This window comes from Macaca nemestrina, chromosome 4 (genome assembly GCF_043159975.1).
Source record: "Macaca nemestrina isolate mMacNem1 chromosome 4, mMacNem.hap1, whole genome shotgun sequence".
Classification (NCBI taxonomy): domain Eukaryota; kingdom Metazoa; phylum Chordata; class Mammalia; order Primates; family Cercopithecidae; genus Macaca; species Macaca nemestrina.
Genome location: NC_092128.1, coordinates 90,204,492 through 90,226,467, shown reverse-complemented (window position 1 = coordinate 90,226,467; position 21,976 = coordinate 90,204,492).

Here is a 21,976-nt window from a genome sequence, read left to right as displayed (position 1 = left end):
GCCACATTACTATGAAGTCTATACATTAGTAGGCAGGTATGAAAGTGGCTTATGTACATAAATAGGTTGCTGTTACTTTCTTCCAAAGTTTAAGTTGAGTTTGCAGGGCTTTAAGAAAGAACAGCTAAGTTTTCAGTGATTGCAAATTAGGAAAAATGCATAAGAAAAGGAAAAGAAAAAATAAAAACAATTGAAAACATTATTTTGGAAACATGTAGCCAGGAAAAATTAGAATTCAGTCCAAACTGTAGAAAATAATAAAAATAGAAAAAGCATTAGACAAGACTAGAATCTAAAAACAGGTGTACTATAGTTTTTGAAACATTTTTCTCTCTCCAGTTTCCCATTTTTACCAAAGACAAATTATTGTAGGACCAATTTGTTTTATTATACTTGGCCAGATTATTTGTATAACGTGCAACAAGAATAATTATTTTCACATAGGCATTTTAAATTGGCTTTGATGGAACTTTGTTCCATAGAAGGAATCTCAGATAAGAATTTTTTAAAGCTGAGCCCAGCCATGGATTTGTACCATCAAATACCTATGAGTTGGGTAAATTCCTCTCCTCTTGAGGTACACCAAGATAACTTAGGGCTCCTGGGCCTGTCAAAAAGTGACATTCTTTACTTACCACAGGTCAGGAACCCTATTCAGGGACTGTGTAGACAAAGTATGAGGCCAGTTTTCCCAAGGGGCTTTTATTGGCTCTGTAAATCAAGTTTGATTCTTTAAAAAAAAAAAAAAGCAAACCATTCTAGTCAAAGCCTTGGAAAAATAATCACTTTCTCCAATGGTGTCTTGTTGCAGAAGAAAACATTCTTATGGCACTTATGCAAATAACTATATTGCCATAAGTATACTCACGAACAGTTTCCAAATTCTGGATAAATCAGGTTGAGAGAAACAAATACACTCCAAATTTTGTTCACAGGAGTACATTTTACCCAATTGCTACAAACTGTTAATAGCTCAAGTTCTCTTGACTCTGAAAAACAAAGAATCAGTTATGTTTTAAGCAAAAATGTCAGAAGATTAGTTCAGTCTTCTATTAGTTCAGCCCATGCAGTTGACTCCTGTTCTGCATAATATTCATGAACATTCCAGTTCTACATGATAGTCCTGAAAGTTTTTGCTCTAATGTCACAATCTCCAAAGTTATCAGAACCCTGCATTCAAGAGCACCTGTTACAGTTTTATAGCTGACTATAAAATCTCCTTCTAAAGAGGACCAAAACAAGATAACAATTGTCTGTGGATGACAAAAAGTTTTAGGGTAGTCAAGGACACAATTGACACAACTGACAAGAAAATGTGTTACCTATGTCATGCACAATAATTTAACGTAACAATTACATCAGATTATAATGACTATTTGGGGCTTATTTGGTGATTATTTCAGAATTATATGTTTCCCATAATTTTGGAACACATACCAACAACATATTTATATAAATACAGCCCCCAAAATATCAAACATTATTTCATATTTTACAATGCTTCCTGTATGATTTTTATACCAAATAAGCCAAATAGACATTTTTGGACTTTAAGAAACTTAACATCCTAAAGCATTAAGTAAGAAAAAGACATAATTTATAATCTGATTTTGGAAAGTTTGTTAAAAAGGTTTAAAACACTTGATATCACAAAATAGAATCACAGGTCACTGTAAAATAAGTCATTCATTTAACTAAAGTGATAACTCAAGAATTTCCAAAAAAGGCAAAAAACGTCATTCTTTGAGAGACGTTAATTTTCCAAAAAAGCCCTAATAAAAACAGCATGAAGCCAATTAAATTTGGTTTTCAAAATGTTATAAATAATTTATAAAATTTAAGTCATCTTGACTATAAGATATAAAGGTTATTAAAGGCTTATGGAAATTATAACCTTTATTAAGGAGTTGTTAACGCTTCAAGAAAACCTTATTAATCTGACACAGGGGCCCATGTGCTGGTCTTGCATCAGTGTGTTTTTGACATTAATGGTTAATTTATAGAGAAACTGAACTTAATTCATCTCTCAAAACTGGCCCTTACAATATCATATGTCCACCTCATCCATGATAGTTCCTGGGCCTTGAGGAGTTGAACAGCTTTAATTTCTGGCCTTGTGTCACACAAACAGTTTATTTTAATTGGCATCTTCTACTGGATTTGAAGATGAGGCTTCAACTGGTATTAGTGTTAAGACTTAACCAGGACTTGGTGTCATTTTTAACCCAGGAGTTAAAGCCCTATAACTCAACAACACAAGGACTTTAAAAGCACATAAAGTTACACAGAAATAAAAACCTTGATTAAAAAATTTTCTATCTCAGTTTTTTTCTAAGCAAACTAAACTTAGTAATAATGACATAGTAATTCTTTCAATAAAGTAAAATCTGTTTATTAGGTCAGTAACCCAAGGCAAAATAAAAGACCTTCTGCAGTGTGACTGCAATTCCCTATGGGGAATATTATGTTGGGAGGAAACATTTCCTTTAGACCTTTAAGATAAAACTTTTTTTTTTTCCATTTTGCTGGTCGTTTTTACCCCACTACAATACCACCTTTTGTGTGTATGTGTGTGGCAGGGGGGAATTTAGCCACTTCAGAGGACTTGTTCCCCATAATTTGGAAGTTCCCAGCTTGACTTTTCTCTTTAGTGATTTTAGGGCCCCAAGACTTTCCCTTTCACAACGCTAATACACATATGGCTACATGAACAAAAACTTGGATCACAACACTCAATTCCCTTTGCAAATAAGTCCAGACTGCAGAGATTAGATACACAACTGTTCAGTGCCCAGCCATCGATGAATATACACAAGCATCAAGACCGTCTAGGAAAACATGACCTTACAAATGGAACTACCAGTGACCAATCCCAGGTTACAGAGATAAGTGATCTTTCAGACAGAGAACTAAAAAGGGCTGTTTTGAGAAAGCGCAATAAAATTTAAGATAACACAGAAGAAATTTAGAATCTCATGAGACAAATTTGACAGTTTGAAATAGTTTTTTAAAATCAAGTGGAAATTCTAAAGCTGTTAAGTTTAATTGACAAACTAAATAATGCATCAGAATATCTCAACAGCAAAATGGATTAAGTGGAAGAAAAAAATAGCTTGAAGACAAGCTATTTAAAAATTTACAGCAGAGGAGACAAAAGAAAAAAGAATAGAAAGAAATGAAGCACACCTACAAGATCTAGAAAATAACCTTAAATGGACAAATCTAAGAGTTATTGACCTTAAAGAGGAGGCAGAGAAAGAAATCAGGGTAGACAGTTTATTCAAAGATATAATAACAGAGAACTTTCCAACCCTAAAGAAGGATGTTGATATTAAAGTACAAGAGGCCTATAGGACACCAAGCAGGCTTAACTCAGAAAGACTACCTCAACACATTTAATAATCAGACTCTCAAAGGTCAAAGATAAAGAATAAATCCTAAAAGGAACAAGATAAAAGAACATTTATTACGGAGAAGACAGTCTCTTCAAAAAATGATGCTGGGAAAACAGGATATCCATATGCAGAAGAATGAAATGAGATTCCTACCTCTTGCCATATATGAAAATCAAATCAAAATGGATTCAAGACTTAAATTTAAGAATAAAACTATGAAATTACTAGGAAAAAAGAAATATTGAAAAAAGTGTCCAGGACATTGGTCTAGGCAAAGATTTCTTCAGTAGTACCCCAAAAGCACAGGCAACCAAAGAAAAAAATGGACAAAGGGGATCACATCAAGTTAAAAATCTTCTGCACAGCAAAAGAAACAATCAACAAAGTGAAGAGACAACCCACACAATGGGAGAAAATGTCTACAAACTATCTATCTGAAAGGATTCATAACCAGAATATATAAGGCTCTCAAACAACCCTATAGAAAAAAAATTTAATAACCTGATGTAAAAGTGGACAAAAGATCAGAATATACAATTCTCAAAAGAATACATACAAATGACAAAGAGATAGATGAAAAGGTGCACAACATCATTGACCATCAGAAAAATGCAAGTCAGATTGGGCATGGTTGCTCACGTCTGTAATCCCAGCAAAACTTTGGAAGGCCAAGGCAGGTGGATCACCTGAGGTCAGGAGCTCAAGACCAGCCTGACCAACATGGTGAAACTGCATCTCTACTAAAAATACAAAATTCGCTGGGTGCAGTGGTGCGTGCCTTTAATCCCAACTACTTGGGAGGCTGAGGCAGGAAAATTGCTTGAACTTGGGAGGCGGAGGTTGCAGTAGGCTAAGAGCACGCCTCTGCATTCCAGCCTGGGCAACTAGTGAAGCTCCATCTCAAAAAAAGAAAAATGCAAGTCAAAACTATAGGAAGATATTACCTTACCCCAGTAAAAGGGTTTTATCCAAAAGACAGATAATAACAAATGCTGGTGAGAATGTGGAGAAAAAGGAACCCTCGTACAATGCTGGTGGCAATGTAAATTAGTACAGCTACTAGGAAGTACAGTATGGAGGTTCCTCAAAAAGCTAAAAATAGGACTACCACATAATCCAGCAATCCCACTGCTAGGTATATACCTAAAAGAAAGGAAATCAGTATATGAAAGAGATATCTGCACTCTCATTTTTATTGCAGCACTATTCACAATAGCCAAGATTTAGAAGCAACCTAAGTATCCATCAACAGATGAATGGATAAACAAAATATGATACATATACACAATGGAGTATTATGCAACCATAAACAAGAATTTGATCCTGTTATTTGCAACAATGTGGATGGAACTTCAAGACATTATCTTAAGTGAAAGAAGCTAGGCACAAAACGACAAGCTTTGCATGTTCTCACTTATTTGTGGGAGCTCAAACTAAAACAAATGAAGCCATGGAAACAGAGTAGAATGATAGTTAACAGAGGCTGGGAAGAGCAGTGGTGGGGGAGAGTGGTAACGGTTAGTGGTTACAAAAATACAGAAAGAATGAATAAGATCTAGTATTTAGTGGCACAACAGAGTGACTATAGTCAGTGATAATTTACAGTACATTTTAAAATAACTAAAAGTATAATTAGAACGTTTGTAACACAAAGAAATGATAAATGCTTGAGGTGACAGACACCTCATTTACTGATGTGATTACACATTGTATGCCTGTATCAAAATATCTTATATACCCCATACATATACACACCTACTATGCACCTATCAAAATTAAAAATACAAAACAAAATAAAATGAGGTTTCTGAAAAAAAATACTAAAGACAGTTTTTTCAGGTAGAAGGAAATTCAGAGAAGATAATGCAAGAGACAAAAAAGTGCAATGAAAGTAAATGTATATAGTAAATAATAATAACATCTTCTTGTATCACGGGGTGTCTTTCTGTTTAAAATGCATGTCAGCTGGGTGCGGTGGCTCACTCCTGTAATCCCAGCACTTTAGCAGACTGAGGTGGGTGGATCACTTGAGGTCTGGAGCTCGAGACCAGCTTGGCCAATTTGGTAAAAATCCATCTCTACTAACAATACAAAAATTAGCCAGATATGGTGGTGTATACCTGTAATCCCAGCTACTAGGGAGGCTGAGACAGGAGAATCGCTTGAACCTCTGAAACAGTTTGCAGTGAGCCGAGATTGTGCCACTGCACTCCACCCTGGTCAACAGAGTGAGACTTCAACTCAAAAAATAAAAATAAATTAAAAAAAATAAAATAAATACCTTAATAAAATACATGTCAATGATAACAAAGGGCAAGAAGGTGATAAATAGAATTAAAGAACTAAAGTCAGCATTGTCAAGTGGTTGTAAAAATATTGTAGTATACTATAATAAAAGAATTCATGTTGTATTCTCTACGATAATCACTAGAGAACAGAAAAAGAACACACCTAACAACTTAATAGGTTGGAGAAATGAAAAATATATTATAGTAGATTTAAAGTCAAATCTATCCGAAGTTGCATGAAATATAACTTTTAAATGTTTTCTTAAAACACAAAGATTCTTAGATTGAGTTATAAAACAAAACCTATGTGCTACTTAAAAGAGATTCAACTTGAATATAAGAAAACAAAAAGCTTAAGGGTTAAAAAAAAATGTTAATAGATACAAGACCTCTCCCTCTCATCATACATAAAAATCAACACAAAATGAGTTAAATACTTAAATGTCAAACTCCTAAAACTATGAAACTACTAGAAGAAAACAGAGAAAATGCGTCATGACATTGAAACTGGGAAAGGTTTTTTTTAATTAAGACTTCCAACACAAAAATGAGAAAACATTTGCAATCTATACATCTGACAAGGGGTTAATATCCAAAATATATGATAAACAATTCAACATCAAAAAAAAGTCAGATTAAAACATGGGCAAAAGGCCTTAATGGACATTTTTCAAAAGAAAGCATACAAACAGGTGACACATATATTTTTTAAAAAACAGTTAAAATTACCAATCATCAGGGAAATACAATCAAAACCACAGTAAGATACCATCTCGATCTGTTTAGAATGACTTTTATCAAAAAGATATAGGAAAACAAGTGCTGGCAAGGGTGTGGAGAAAAGAACATTTACACATTGTTGGTGGTACTGTAAATTAGTACAGTTGTTATAGGCAAACACTATGCAGGTTCCTCGAAAAACTACAACTACTTTATTATTCAGCAATCCCACTATTGGGTATATATCTGTATTAGTCCATTTTCTGTTGCTATGACAGAATACTTGAAACTGGATAATTTATAAATAAAAGGAATTTATTTCTTACCATTATAGAGGTTGGGAAGCTCAAGGTTGAGAAGCCACATTTACTAAGAGCCTTCTTACTGAGGCATACCAAGGTAGTACAGGATATCACATGGCCAGCGGGCTGAGAATGCTAACATGCTAGCTCAGTTCCTTCCTTCCTCTTCTTGTAAAGGGACCAGTTCCCCTTCCATGGTGAACCATTAATCCCTTAACTCATTAATTAATGAATGGATTAATCCATATGACCCAATCACCTCTAAAGGATTCACTTCTCAATACTACCACATTGGGAGTTAAATTTTAACATAAGTTTTAGAAAAGACAAATTCAAACCATAGCAATATTCAAAGGAAATGAAATCAATGTATCAAAGAAATGGTCTGTTCTCTCATGTTTATTGCAGCACTATTACAATTGTCAAGATATGGAATCAACCTAAGTATACAACAAAGGATGTGGATTTTAGAAATATGGTGTGTGTGTGTGTTTATATATATATATATATATAAATTTATATTATATATAAATATATATTTATATTAGATATATATTTAATCTAATATATATTAGATTAAGTGCTGGGATTGCAGGCTTGAGCCACCGTGCCCGGCCGGCTTCTTAAAGATCAATACAATTGATAGACTTCTAGCAAAAAGAAAAAAAAAGAAAGAAAAGAAATTAGATATAAATATTAGATATAAATATATATATTAAATATATATATTAATATTTATATGTATTTATATGTAAATATATATACAAATATTACCTATATATAATTCTGTTTACATATATAAACAGAATAGAATACTATTCAGCCATAAAAAGGAACAAAATCTTGCCATTTGTGACAACATGGATGAACCCAGAGAACATCATGTTAAGTGAAATAAGCCGGACACAAAAAGACCAATACTACATAATCTCACACACATGTGGAATCTAACAAAAAAATATGTTGATATCATAGAAGCAGAGAGTAAAACAGTAGTTATCAGAGACCTGGTAGGAGACGGCCCTGAATGAAGGATGAGGAAAGATTGGTCAGTGGTACAGTAGTGTAACTAAGGTATTGTATATCTCAAAATAGCTACGAAAAAGAGGCTTTTGAATGTTCTCACTACAAAGAAATAATAAATGCATGAGGTGATAGATATTATAACTACCCCAATTTGATCATTATACAACATACATATGTATCAAAACAACAGATTCTACTCTATAAATATCATACAAATTACAACGTGTCAATTTTTAACAATAGATACAAACACTAAATAAAACTGGTACACCTATACAACCAGTTATGCAGACTTTAAAGCATGAAACCCTAATATATATATAAAGGATTCATAAATATTAAAAGGGCCATGCACTAATAACAAGTAATAATTATAAATTTATATGCATCTAATAAAATATTTCCAAAATGCATAAATCAAAATTGGAAAACCTGAAAAAGAAATGAAATAACCTAAAAGAGAAATGAAATGACCTATAATTAAAGTGGAAAAATGCACATGGCTACATAACTGAACAACATGATTAATAACCTGGACTTGATTGACATATATAAAATACTGCATTCAGAAAAAAATTAAGCAAGTAACATTATCATATGGTAAACTTCCAGCAAGTCTTAAAGGATTAAAACAATTCAAAACATTTACATGAAACCAAACTAAATTAAAAGATAACTTAATCACTGCCAAAATATTCAGAAATTAAAGAAAATATTTTCTAATTTGAATTCGCATGAACTAGAATAGTCTATAGAATTAATTATACCAATCAATGTGTACAGCTTGATGAGAAAGTACAAATGAGAACACACATGACCAGCATCTAAATCAAGTAAGAGTATTTCCAGAAAGTATTATACTTAGCAATACATTTCAGTAATTCAGGGGTTAAAGAAAAAATCACAATGAAAATTAGAATAAAATTTGAACTAAATAAATATATGCCTTTTGATAATCTGCAAGATGCAGATAAATTTGAACTTAGAGAAAATTTACAACTTAAATTAATTTTAGTGAAAAAAATTAATCTTCTAAGTATCCATCTCAAGAAGTTAGAAAAAAACACAACAAATAAAGAATAATAGAAGAAAAACACTTATAAAAATACGAAGGTATTAATGAAATAGAACAAAGACCTGCATTTGAGAGAAGGGAGGGAAAGCCAAACATTGGCTTTTTTATTGTTTTTATTTTTGAGACGGAGTCTTGCTCTGTCGCCCAGGCTGGAGTGCAGTGTCCGGATCTCAGCTGACTGCAAGCTCCGCCTCCCGGGTTTACGCCATTCTCCTGCCTCAGCCTCCCGAGTAGCTGGGACTACAGGCGCCCGCCACCTCGCCTGGCTAGTTTTTTGTTTTTTTAGTAGAGACGGGGTTTCACTATGTTAGCCAGGATGGTCTCGATCTCCTGACCTGACCTCGTGATCCGCCCATCGCGGCCTCCCAAAGTGCTGGGATTACAGGCTTGAGCCACCGTGCCCGGCCGGCTTTCTTAAAGATCAATACAATTGATAGACTTCTAGCAAAAAGAAAAAAAAAAGAAAGAAAAGAAATTATCACCAATATAAAAAATAATGATGAGGCCATCCCAAGCATTCAGGAAGTAAAAAATGTCTATCATTCAACAACAGAAACATAGGAAACACTTTCTAACATGATTTATGAGGCCAACTTAAACCTAGAAAAAAAAAAACTGACAAGGACATTCCAAGAAATAAATATTAAAGGCCAAGCTTTTTTCTGAATATAAATAGAAAATCATCAATAAAATATTGGCAATGAGATCTCAAGAATATATAAACACATGATAATAAATCATAATAAAGTTAGATTTGATCCATAAATGTGAGGTTATTTTAACATATAAAAAATTATCAATAAAATTTACCACCTGAACTATAAAATGGAAAAAAAATGTTATTTTATTAGCTACAGAATAAGCATCTGATAAAAATACTCTTATAAAAAAAATTCATGGCAAACCAGTAAATTTTAAAAATATTTTTATTGTGATTAAGTATCTACCAAACCCTTTATAGCTAATATGATGCTTAATGATCAAATGTTAAACCTCTCCTCAAGTTTAGGCCTAAGACTTTTACTGAACTCTGCACTCTAGTGGAATCAGGTAAAAATAAATGAAAATATGTAAACAGAAGAAAGAAAATTGCCATTATTCACAGATAACATTTTAATGAAGAAAGTCCCAATAAAATAAAACATAAGAATTTATAAATAAATTTAGCAAAATTAGCAAAAGAGTCAATACAAATTCTATTTCTATAGACTAGCAACAAAAACTTAGAAAACAAAACTTAACAATGATTTCATTTTGTTCTAGTTCTGAACAAGATATAGTAGATATATTTCAACGTATTCTATCTTGCTGATTATACTAATAAACTGGTACAACAAAATACATGAAACTATCATCAGAGTACTCTGAAAGGTTGGGGGAAAATGCAGACTCTCTTGAGAACTCAGGACCCAGGGTTCAGTTTCCTATTTTGTGTTTGATTGCTTGTTTTCTGTTAGTTTGTCAGTTTTCCCTCCTATATATCCCTAGTCTAGTGATGAAGAAGCTTTGGCCACCTGGAAACACCAATGGTCACATACTGTAAAAATAAAAAATAAAAAACTGGCCAGACACAGTGGCTGACACCTGTAATCCCAGCACTTTGAGAGGCTGGGGCAGGAGGCTTGCTTGAGCCTAAGGAGGATGAAGTTGCAGTGAGCAGTGATCATGCCGCTGCACTCCAGCCTGGGTGACAGTGCAAAACTCTGTCTCAAAAACAAAAACAAACAAACAAAAACCTACCATACCAATACACAAAAAAAACTATGTATGTTTTTTCAGTTCTAGCTGTAGGTCTGGGAGAGGAGTATCCCTGCAGGACAAAAACTTTTTGACTTGTTAGTGGTTTATTCAGGGATTCAACTTCCTGACTTAGACTTGGGAGGGTGTATGTGTCCAGGAATTTATCCATTTCTTCGAGATTTTCTAGTTTATTTGCATAGAGGTGTTTACAGTGTTCTCTGGTGGTTGTTTGTATTTCTGTGGGAAAAGTGGTGATATCCCCTATATCATTTTTTATTGTGCCTATTTGTACTGAAATTGAGGCAGTAATTAATAGCCTACCAACCAAAAAAGTCGAGGACCAGACGGATTCACAGCCAAATTCTACCAGAGGTACAAAGAGGACCTGGTACCATTTCTTCTGAAACTATTCCAAACAATTGAAGAGGACGGAATCCTCCCTAACTCATTTTATGAGGCCAGCATCATCCTGATACCAAAACCTGGCAGAGACCCACACAAAAATATTTTCGGGCCAATATCGCTGACGAACATCAATGTGAAAATCCTCAATAATATACTGGCAAATCAAGTCCAGCAGCACATCAAAAACCTTTTCCACCACGATCAAGTTGGTTTCATAGTTGGGATGCAAGACTGGTTCAACATATGCAAATCAATAAAAGTAATCCATCACATAAACAGAACCAATGATTAAAAAACCACATGATTACCACAATAGATGCAGAAAGGCCTTTTGTAAAATTCAACACCCCTTCATGCTAAAAACTCAGTAAACTAGGTATTGATGTAACGTATCTCAAAATAATAAGAGCTATTTACGACAAACCCACAGTCAATATCATACTGAACAGGCAAAAACTGGAAGCATTCCCTTTGAAAACTGGCAGAAGACAAGGATGCCCTCTCTCACCACTCCTATTCAACATAGTATTGGAAGTTCTGGCTAGGGTAATCAGGCAAAAGAAAATAATACAGGGTATTCAAATATGAAGAGAGGAAGTCAAATTGTCTGTTTTCAGATGACATGATTGTATATTTAGAAAACTCCATCATCTCAGCTCAAAATCTCCTTAAGCTGATAAGCAACTTCAGCAAGGTCTCAGGATACAAAAATCAATGTGCAAAAATCACAAGCATTCCTAGACACCAATAACAGACAAACAGAGAGCCAAATCATGAGTGAACTCCCATTCACAGTTGCTACTAAGAGAATAAAATACCTAGGAATCCAACTTACAAGGGATGTGAAGAACCTCTTCAAGAACTACAAACCACACCTTAAGGAAATAAAAGAGGACACAAACAAATGGAAAAACATTCCATGCTCATGGATAGGAAGAATCAGTATCATGAAAATGGTCATACTGCCCAAAGTAATTTATAGATTCAATGCTATCCCCATTAAGCTACCACTGACTTTCTTCACAGAATTGGAAAAAACTACTTTAAACTTCATATGGAACCCAAAAACAGCCCACATAGCCAAGACAATCCTAGGCAAGAAGAACAAAGCTGAAGGCATCATGTTACCCGACTTCAAACTATACTACAAGGCTACAGTAACCAAAACTGCATGGTACTGGTACCAAAACAAATACATAGACCAATGGAACAGAATAGAGGCCTCAGACATAATACCACACAGGTACAACCATCTGATCTTTGACAAACCTGACACACACAAGCAATGGGGAAACATTCCCTATTTAATAAATGGTGTTGGGACAACTGGCTAGCCATATGTAGAAAACTGAAACTGGACCCCTTCCTTACACCTTATACAAAAAATCAACTCAAGATAGATCAAAGGCTTAAACATAAGACCTAGGACCATAAAAATCTTAGAAGAAAACCTGGGCAATATCATTCAGGACATAGGCATGGACAAAGACTTCATGGCTAAAACATCAAAAAGCAATGGCAATAAAAGCCAAAATTGACAAACGGGATTTAATTCAACTAAAGAGCTTCTGCACAGCAAAAGAAACTATCATCAGAGTGAACAGGCAACTTACAGAATGGGAGAAAATTTTTGCAATCAATTCAGCTGACAAAGGGCTAATATCCAGAATCTACAAAGAACTTCAACAAACTTACAAAAAAAAATTAAAACAAACAAACAAAAAAACACAACACCATCAAAAAGTGGGTAAAGGATATGAACAGACACTTATCAAAAGAAGACATTTATGCAGCCAACAGACATATGAAAAAAAGCTCATCAGCACTGGTCATTAGAGAAATGCAAATCAAAACCACAACAACATACCATCTCACACCAGCTAGAACGGTGACCATTAAAAAGTCAGGAAACAACAGATACTGGAGAGGATGTGGAAAAATAGGAACGCTTTTACACTGTTGGTGGGACTGTAAATTAGTTCAACCATTGTGGAAGACAGTGTGGTGATTCCTCAAGGATCCAGAACTAGAAATACCATTTGGCCGAGCAATCCCATTACCCAAAGGATTATGAATCATTCTATGATAAAGACACACATGCATGTATGTTTTTTGTGGCACTATTCACAATAGCAAAGGCTTGGAACCAACCCAAATGTACATCAATTATAGACTGGATAAAGAAAATGTGGCACATATACACCACAGAATACTATGCAGCTGTAAAAAAGGACGAGTTCATGTCCTTTGCAGGGGGATGGATGATGCTGGAAACCATCATTCCCCACAAGCTATCACAAAATCAGAAAACCAAACACCACATGTCCTCACTCATAAGTTGGAGTTGAACAATGAAAACACAAGGACACAGGGAAGGGAACATCACACACTGGGGCCTGTCAGGGGCTGGGGGGCTAGGAGAGGGATAACACTAGGAGAAATACCTAATGTAGGTGATGGGTTAATGGGTACAGCAAACCACCAGGGCACGTGTATACCTATGTAACAAAACTTCACGTTCTTCACATGTAACCCAGAACTTAAAGTATAATTTTAAAAAATCTTTTTGACTACACTAGGTCTACTCTAGCCAAACATCATGAAAATAAACACCACTCTGTCCCTCCCTCACTCCACTGTGCACAGCTGCCAGCACTGCAACTGTTTGACAAGAGCCTTGGCTTCTACTCCACCTCTACAGTGAGGAAGTGGCTTTGTCTCCTGTCTGGTAGGCATTTGCAGAGGCTGTGTGCATGAGCAGAGCCTGGCTACCATCCCTAGGTGACAGCAGGGAGACAGTTTCCCTCCTGACACTGGTGGGCATCGGCAGAATTTGTTTGAGTAAAGCCTTACTATCATCTCACACAAGCAGTTAAAAGACAGCTCCTCCTGGCTGCTAGATACCTGTAGAGATTATGTGTGTGAGCACACCCCTGAGTACCATCCTAGCTTGACAGTCATGACCTTTAAATAGGAAACTGAGTCATATCATAATACCTCAAATTCTAAAATGCAATACAAAATAACTCTTAGTAACTAGAAACATTAATTCAAATGAGGGGGAACAATGAATCTGACAGTGACAGAGCAGAGCAAAAGCATCAGTAAATGTGAATATATACCAATAAAAAGGTATTGTCTGAAGAACAAAGAGAAGATAGATTGAAAACAAATGAATACAGCCTCAGTGACCTGTAGGACAATACAAAGATCTTATCTCTGTGTCATAAGACTCCCAGACAGAAAGGAATGTATAGAGTTTCAATTAAAAAATAAAATAAAATAAAACGAGGGCTGAAAACTGCTCGAATTTGGTGAAAGACATAAAATTCCAGAATCAAGAGGCTCAGTGAACCCACAAAGAGGATAAAGCAAAACAACTGATCCCCAGGCACATCAAAATCAAACTTCAGAAAACCAAGAACAAAAAAATCTTAAAATCATTCAGAGAAAAACAATGTATCACTTATAAAAACAACAGTCTGATGACAAATTTCTTTTCAAAAACCGTGAGAACCAAAAGAAAGTGGCATATTTTCCAAATGCTGAAAAAAAAAAGCCCCCGCCAAGAGTCGGAATCTTATATCCATGGAGAGTGAAATAAATACTTTTCAGATTAAGAAAAAAAGAAATTGATACCAGAAAACCTATCTGAAAAGAACTGTTGAAGACAGCTATTCAAATAAAGGAACAACAGAAAGAAGTCGGAACATCAGGAATGAAGAAAGAGTAAAGGAGCAGATAAGTACATGAGTGAATATAGTAAGATATTCTGCTTCTGAGTTTTAAAAGCTGTACTGTTGTGTGTCTAACAAAAATATTTTATCTAAAAAAATAGAAATTCATCCAAATCAACAAAAATTATAGTTTTTAGGAAAGAGATCCTGAAATTTGAATTGGCATGTCAAAAATGTTTTAAAGATGATATAGAAATGGCCAATAATTATCTGAAAATATATTTATGTTGAGTAGTGACCAGGAAGATGCCAATTAGCAATAACATGGGATACCAACATGCATCTATTAACCTGGCTAAAATTAAAGATTGACAATACTAAGTATTGGCAAGATTGCAGAGCAATTTGAACTCTCATATACTGTTGGTGCTATGTTCAGTATTCACTATAGTACATTTTTTGGTGATCAAACAGAAGATGCATTTAGTTAACATCTATCTATTAACTGATATTTATGGTCTTTGCTAATATATTTTAAATTAATTTCTAAAATTTCACTGTATTTCATAAATGTTCCATGGCTAGAAATTTTAAACAAAATAAATTCAGTGTTTGTTAAAGAAGAGTGAACTACAGATGCTGAAGCCAAAATTGCTCATGGTGAAGGCAACATGTGTTATTTTCTCTGGATGGAGTTGCAGCTTAACAAATTTTCTCTGATATTTCTCTGTATTTCTGTATTAATGCTAAAATACAGCCAATGTTCCTCTCAAATTTGTTCAAGTTTCACTTAGGTCATGGAAATATTGTTTTTTACTTTCTTGCCAATACTATTAATACTTTTTGTTTTCAAAAATTACATGTATACACGGTTCAGACAAGCAAAGAGTGCCAGAGATACTATAAGGAAAAATAGCAGCCTCCTGTCTCACTTTATATTACCCCAAATTCCTGCATTCCACTCTGTTAGTTGGCATTTATTTCCATGTTTCCAAATAACACAATACTGTCATATATTGCTTTCATTTCAGCTAAAACTTGACTTCTTAATATGGAAAATCTTCATTTAGTTCTTGACCTAAACTCAGCACACTTTTTCTCTAGTATGATATAACAATTTATGATTAAACTTCTCTCTGGGTCCAATATATGAAGAAATCTAGGAGTTTGGCTATTATGCTTGTCAGCATTATCATGCACCCTTGTTTCTTCTTTCTCCTTCCTCCCATTCAGATGCTGATATCATGAAGGTCTTGCTAGTTTTGGTAGGTTTTGATGGGTTATCCCCACCTGCTTGTATTTTGAGATTTGTAAGGAAACCTTGTCAATTAGTTTTGTTGTAAATGTGCATGGATTTGGGGCTTTCCTGTCTCATTGCTCTGCTTCTATGTGGGGATTCACCATCTCCACTGTCATGACACCTTTCTGATATCCCTACATTTGAATATAAAACTGAGATAATAACACTGTTCTTACTTTATAAATGTAAAAGAATTAACTTAGAAGAACACTAATAATAAATACTATAAGGAAATGTGATGAATCACTAAAATGGAGCTTTACATAGCAAAAAGGGTATTTTCCCAATGAAGACTTAGGTGATCATTACAGCCCAAGAAAAAAAAAAATCATAACTTCTCTTCTGGTATTTACATAATGATGACTTGAATAATTTGCACATGTGAACACAATTTATCTTCTCTTCTCAATTGTGTGATTGTGTAGGACAATGGTTGAATGCTCATTATTATTGAATAGACTCTAGCACTAAACAGAAGTCGTGCTAATGATGAGTGAAGGTTTGTTAAATGAGCAAGTAAATGAAAATGTGAACTGATTAAAAATTATTTTTCTTTGATTTAGAGTAAATCCTTACATATTCGTGGACAGGTTATCTTACTTCTTGGGTTGTCTTGTGTGGCGGTACAAAAACATTTCACTGAAATCTTTGCTTTATTGACGAGTGAACTCCTATTTTCTCCGAGTGTGGAGATTTCCAAACAACTATGTAGGTTTTGTGTCACAGAGACTAAACAAGAGACAATAGCACTTAGACCACTCTATTTTCTTCCCAGAGGAAATTACAGAACAAATTTTAGTTTGAAATTAGATTGTGGGAGTGGGCTCATGTCCAGTTCCTGCCACGTCAGACCTTTAAACTGTGGCTTTATTATTCTGTTCAAAGTGAATTCTCACCCTATCACACACACATGTAATATATATGTCTAAAAATGTTGCCACTACTGGATGAGATAAATCAATTTTACATTATTTAATATTTTAATCACTTCTTCATTATGATTAACAAAAGAATGACTGTTAGTGGCATTAGGAATTGGAAAAATTTTTATTATCTTATTATTCTGTCATATTCATTCAGCATATTTTTAAAAAGGGAAGCCCTGGTCAATGTGTCACCTAGAATCCTAGGGAAAGAAAGAAGCTGGCTGTGGTGGGAGGGACATGTTATCTATGTTACCCCATGTCATCATCTAAAAATTTCAAGAAATTTGGTCTTACAGTATATGACAACCAGAACTGGCCTTATAATTTGTTAATAACATTATTTACAGTTCATATTTCAAAGCTAAGAAAGATTAATTAAGCCAAAATTTCATACAGAGACAGAACTGGAACTAGAATCCAGATTTCCTGGCTCCCTGTTCGGTGCTTTTTCTTCCTCATCTCCCAAATTTGCCCCAGCCCGAGTTTGTTTTGATTAGCCTTCTTCAGTCTAAATTATTAATGCCTGAAAATCAAACACAGAATATTCCAGAAAAAAAGTTCTATAGTGACTGGATTACAAAGTGTGATAAACTCTACTGAATTTGAGAAGAGTGCTAAATAATTGAGACATGGCATGACATAAGCCTCTGCCATCAGTGCTTCCTACTTTGTTCTAAACTGTAAAACTCAATACCTCCCTGAAATGGTCCAGATGCTGCATGGAAGATTCTATTAATTATAATTCAAAATGGCATCACTCACAATCATCTTAATAACGCACACTCCCCAAAGACAATATGTAATTGTAAGCCTTGAGTCCAGCGCGCACATAGATAACAGTATTGGGTTACAGTTCATATGATTTTCTTTTTTGTTTCATTTTAAAATATTTTATATGGCATAAGGTTATTGGATTTTTGAAATCTTAAATCTACCAAGATGTTCTTTCGGCTTTAAAAACATTTTCTATTTCATTCATAAAGATCATGTTTATTTAACCTACTTATGGCCACTCAAAAATGCTGTTTTAAAGGAAATACTTATTTTTAAAGTTAACTAAACTTTAGAATTTACAACACAGATAAAATATTATTCTTTATCTTAATATGTTACTAAACTGGATAATTTATGCAATTCAAATATTGCACAAAGGAATTGCTCTATGCCTCATCATGGTTTTATTTTTCTTAACACAATCTTAAAATGCTTCTTTAGCTCATTCCAATTCTAGAAGTAATAAGGATCAATCACATTTTTTTAAAAGACTTTAATATTCCTGGAGGTGATTACAGAACAAATATGAGTCTGGAATTCAATTGTGGGAGTGAGCTCCTGTCCAGTTCCTCCTGCATCATAACTAAAAAACTGTGGCTTTATTATTCTATTCAAAGTGAATTCTCACCTTAACACATGTATAATAACATCTATGCCTAAAAATGTTACCACTACTGGATGAGATAAATCAATTTTATATTATTTAATATTGTAATCACTTCTTCCTCATGATGATTAATAGAAGAATGACTTTGGATAACAGTGCTTTATCAGATGTGTATGTTGCAAACACATCCTCCAAGTTTGTGCTTCTCTTCTCTTTCTCTTGATAGTCTTTCACACAGCATAAGTTTTTAATTTTAATGAATTAAATCTTCTGAATTATTTCTTTCATGAATTATGCCTTTGGTGTTGTATCTACAAACATCACTATATCCTAAGTCATCTAGGTTTTCTTTTGTGTTATTATCTAACACTTTCTAAGACATTTGTAGTTTGTGTATTAAATTTAACTCTGTGATTCATTTTTATTTAATATTTTTTATTCCAGTGTAACTTCTGTGTCTAGATTTTATTTGAACATGTGGATGTTCAGTTGTTCCAGCACCGTTTGTTGAAAAGACATGTTTTCTCCATTGTATTGCCTTTGTTCCTTTATCAAAGATTAGTTGATTTACTGGGTCTATTTCTGGGCTATTTTATTCAGTTGACCTATTTGTCTATTCTTTCAACAATACCACAGTCTCAATGACTGTTTTATAATAAGTAATGAAGTCATGTAGTGTCACTCCTCCGACTTTGTCCTTCACCTTCAATATTGTGTTGACTATTCTGGGTGTTTCTCCTCCCCATCTAAATGCTAGAATATGTTTGTCAGTATCTGCAAAATAACTGTCTGGGATTTTGACTAGAATTGCATTGAATCTGTAGATCAAATTGGAAAGAACTTACAACTTGGCAATATTGGGTCTTCCTTTTCATAAAAGTATTTCTATTTATTTAGTTCTTCCTCGATTTCATTCAGATTTTTTGTCATCTTCCTCATATAGATCTTGAACATATTTTGTTAGATTTGTTTCTGTTTAATCTTTGGGGTGCTAATGTAAATGGTAATGTGTTTGAATTTCAGCTTCCAATTGGTCATTGTTGGTATATAGGGCAATAATTGACTTTTGTATATTAATCTTGTTTCCTTCAACCTTGCTATAATTGCTTATTAGTTCCTGAAGTTATTTTTGTCAATTCTTTCAGATTTTCTACATAGGTAACCATGTCATTTATTTCTTCTTTCCCAATCTGTATAGTTTTTACTGTATTTTCTGGCTCATTGTATTAACTAGGATGTCCATTACAATGTGGAAAAGCTGTGGTAAGAAGAGACATCCTTGCCTTGTTCGTAATCTTAGTGGGAAAGATTCTATTTTGTCATCATTAAGTATCATGTAAGCTGTAATTTTTTGTAGGTTTTTTCATTTACCTCTATTCCTGGTTCATCATGAATGGACATTAAACTTTATCAGATGCTTTTTCTGCATCTATTTGTATAATTATGTGATTTTTCTTCTTTTGCCTTTTGATGAAATAGATTATATTAATTGATTTTTGAATGTTGAACCAGCTTTGCATACCTGGGATACACCCCCACTTGTTCATGGTGTGCAATTACTTTATTACATTGTTGGATTCAATTGCTGGGATATTGAGGATTTTTGAATCAATATTTAGTAGATATTTGTCTCTAGCGTTCTTGTAATGTCTTCTGTTTTGGCATTAGGGTAATGCTGGCCTCATAGTATGAGTTAGGAAGCTTTTCTTACACTTCTGTCCTCTGGAAGAGATTAGAGAATTTGTATAATTTTTTTCTTAAAAGTTTGGTAGAATTCACCAGTGAACTCATCTGGTACTGGTCCTTTCTATAGAATATTATTAATTTATTCAATTTATATAATGTAGGCCTATTCAGATTGTCTAGTTCTTCTACTGTGAGTTTTGGCTAAATGTGTTTTTCAATAAATTGGTCAATTTCATCTATGTTATCAAATTTGTGGGAATAGAGTTGCTCATACTATCATCTTTTTAATGGACATGGAATCTGAAGTGATCTCCCTTCTTTCGTGCCTAATACTAGTAATTTGTGTCCTCTCTCTTCTTAGCCTGGCTTAGTGATTTAATTAAACTTAAAAAAAAAAACTTTTGGTTTGATTGATTTTCGGTTTTTAATTTCATAATATCAGCTCTGATCCATCATATTTAATTTAATTAATGAATTTCAATGTAAAAACTTTACAGCAGTTTTAAGTTCACAGAGAAACTGAAAGGAGGGTAAAAAGATTTCCCGTATGCCCTCCTAGCCCCATGCATGCATAGCCTCTCCCATTATCAAATCCCCAACCAGAGTAGTATATTTGTTACAATTCATGAACCTGTATTAACACATCATAATCACCCCAAGGTATTTTTATAGATTGAAATTCTAAAAAAAATATGTAGCTCTGATAATGACTAACACTAAATGAGATCACATCAGTTTTATCTGGTTTTTGTTGTTTTTTAAGTTTTTCTCTATCAAAATTATACCTGATTATTCTAAAATTCAAATTGTACAAAAAGTATAAGGTGAACATTACAACTTACATTATTCTCACTTTCCAACTTTCCAGTCCAGAAATAACCACAATTAATATTTTTGTAGGTATCCATTAATACTGTAAGCATAAACACATGTACATCATTTTCTTACAAATAGGATTCTACTACCTATATAAATCTATACCTTGAAAATCTACTTAATCTCTATCATCAGAAAATCTTTACGAGAGTAACATCATTGTTTATGTCAATAGAATGTATAACTTAAACTTTAATTTAGCTGATGCTCAGTTCCCCACAGCTAAATTTTAGCTGCTAAAGATAATTCAGAAGAACCTAGTATTGAGGATAGTAGGTGAGCCAATTTGAAACTTTAATTTAGTTGGTCATGCTTAGAATATTGGAAAATTTGTTGACCGGCTTTGGAATGATGATGTTAAATCAGGTCACTGAATTATCACAAATGCAAAATCTCAAATTATTCTTCCCCAAATCTAAAATGATGTCTTTTACGTTGTATCTAAGTTCCCTTTTGAAAAATTCCCTCTGGTTTTTCAGACAATCTTAACTTCACTATTAGAATCTGATACTCAGTCAATGGTTTAGGACAGTCAGAGATGGAGCTCACAAGAAAATAAGACACTGTGTCATTGATGAAGGAAGATCCAGTAAAGAACACCATTAACTTTTAGAGCTGTGAAATAATATTTGAGGTTCTATTTATATGCCACCAAAGAAATGGAAGTAAAAGATCAGATTAGTACATTTAGAAATTAGTCTGTGGGCAAACTTATGCACTCTTTTCATTTTTGTTTTGAGAGGAATGTGCCTAGGGCAAGAAACACTGGCATCTACATAATGGATGGCACCCTGGAAATGCTGGGCTTCTTCATGGTGATTATTTAACTTTGAAAAGCAGTGGAGGAACTGTGAAATGAGTTTCATGGCTAGGAGCTTCACCACTCTGATTTAAAAGGCCACTCCACATTTTTTTCATATATAACTAAAGTTATACCTTCTGTGAATACATCCTTTCACATGATTCAGCCAAAAAAATTGCTCAAGAGGTTAAACAGTAAAATTAAGGAAAAGCATATTTTCTCATCATATAGATGTCCTCAGACTGCCCAATTTCATTTGGAAGGTTTTTAGCATTTGCAAAAATGTACTCTAGGCCATTGTTTTTAAAAGATAGAAACATTCCAGAAATCCCCTGGTAGAGATCATGTTATTAACCAATTGGCGAAATGTATACAAG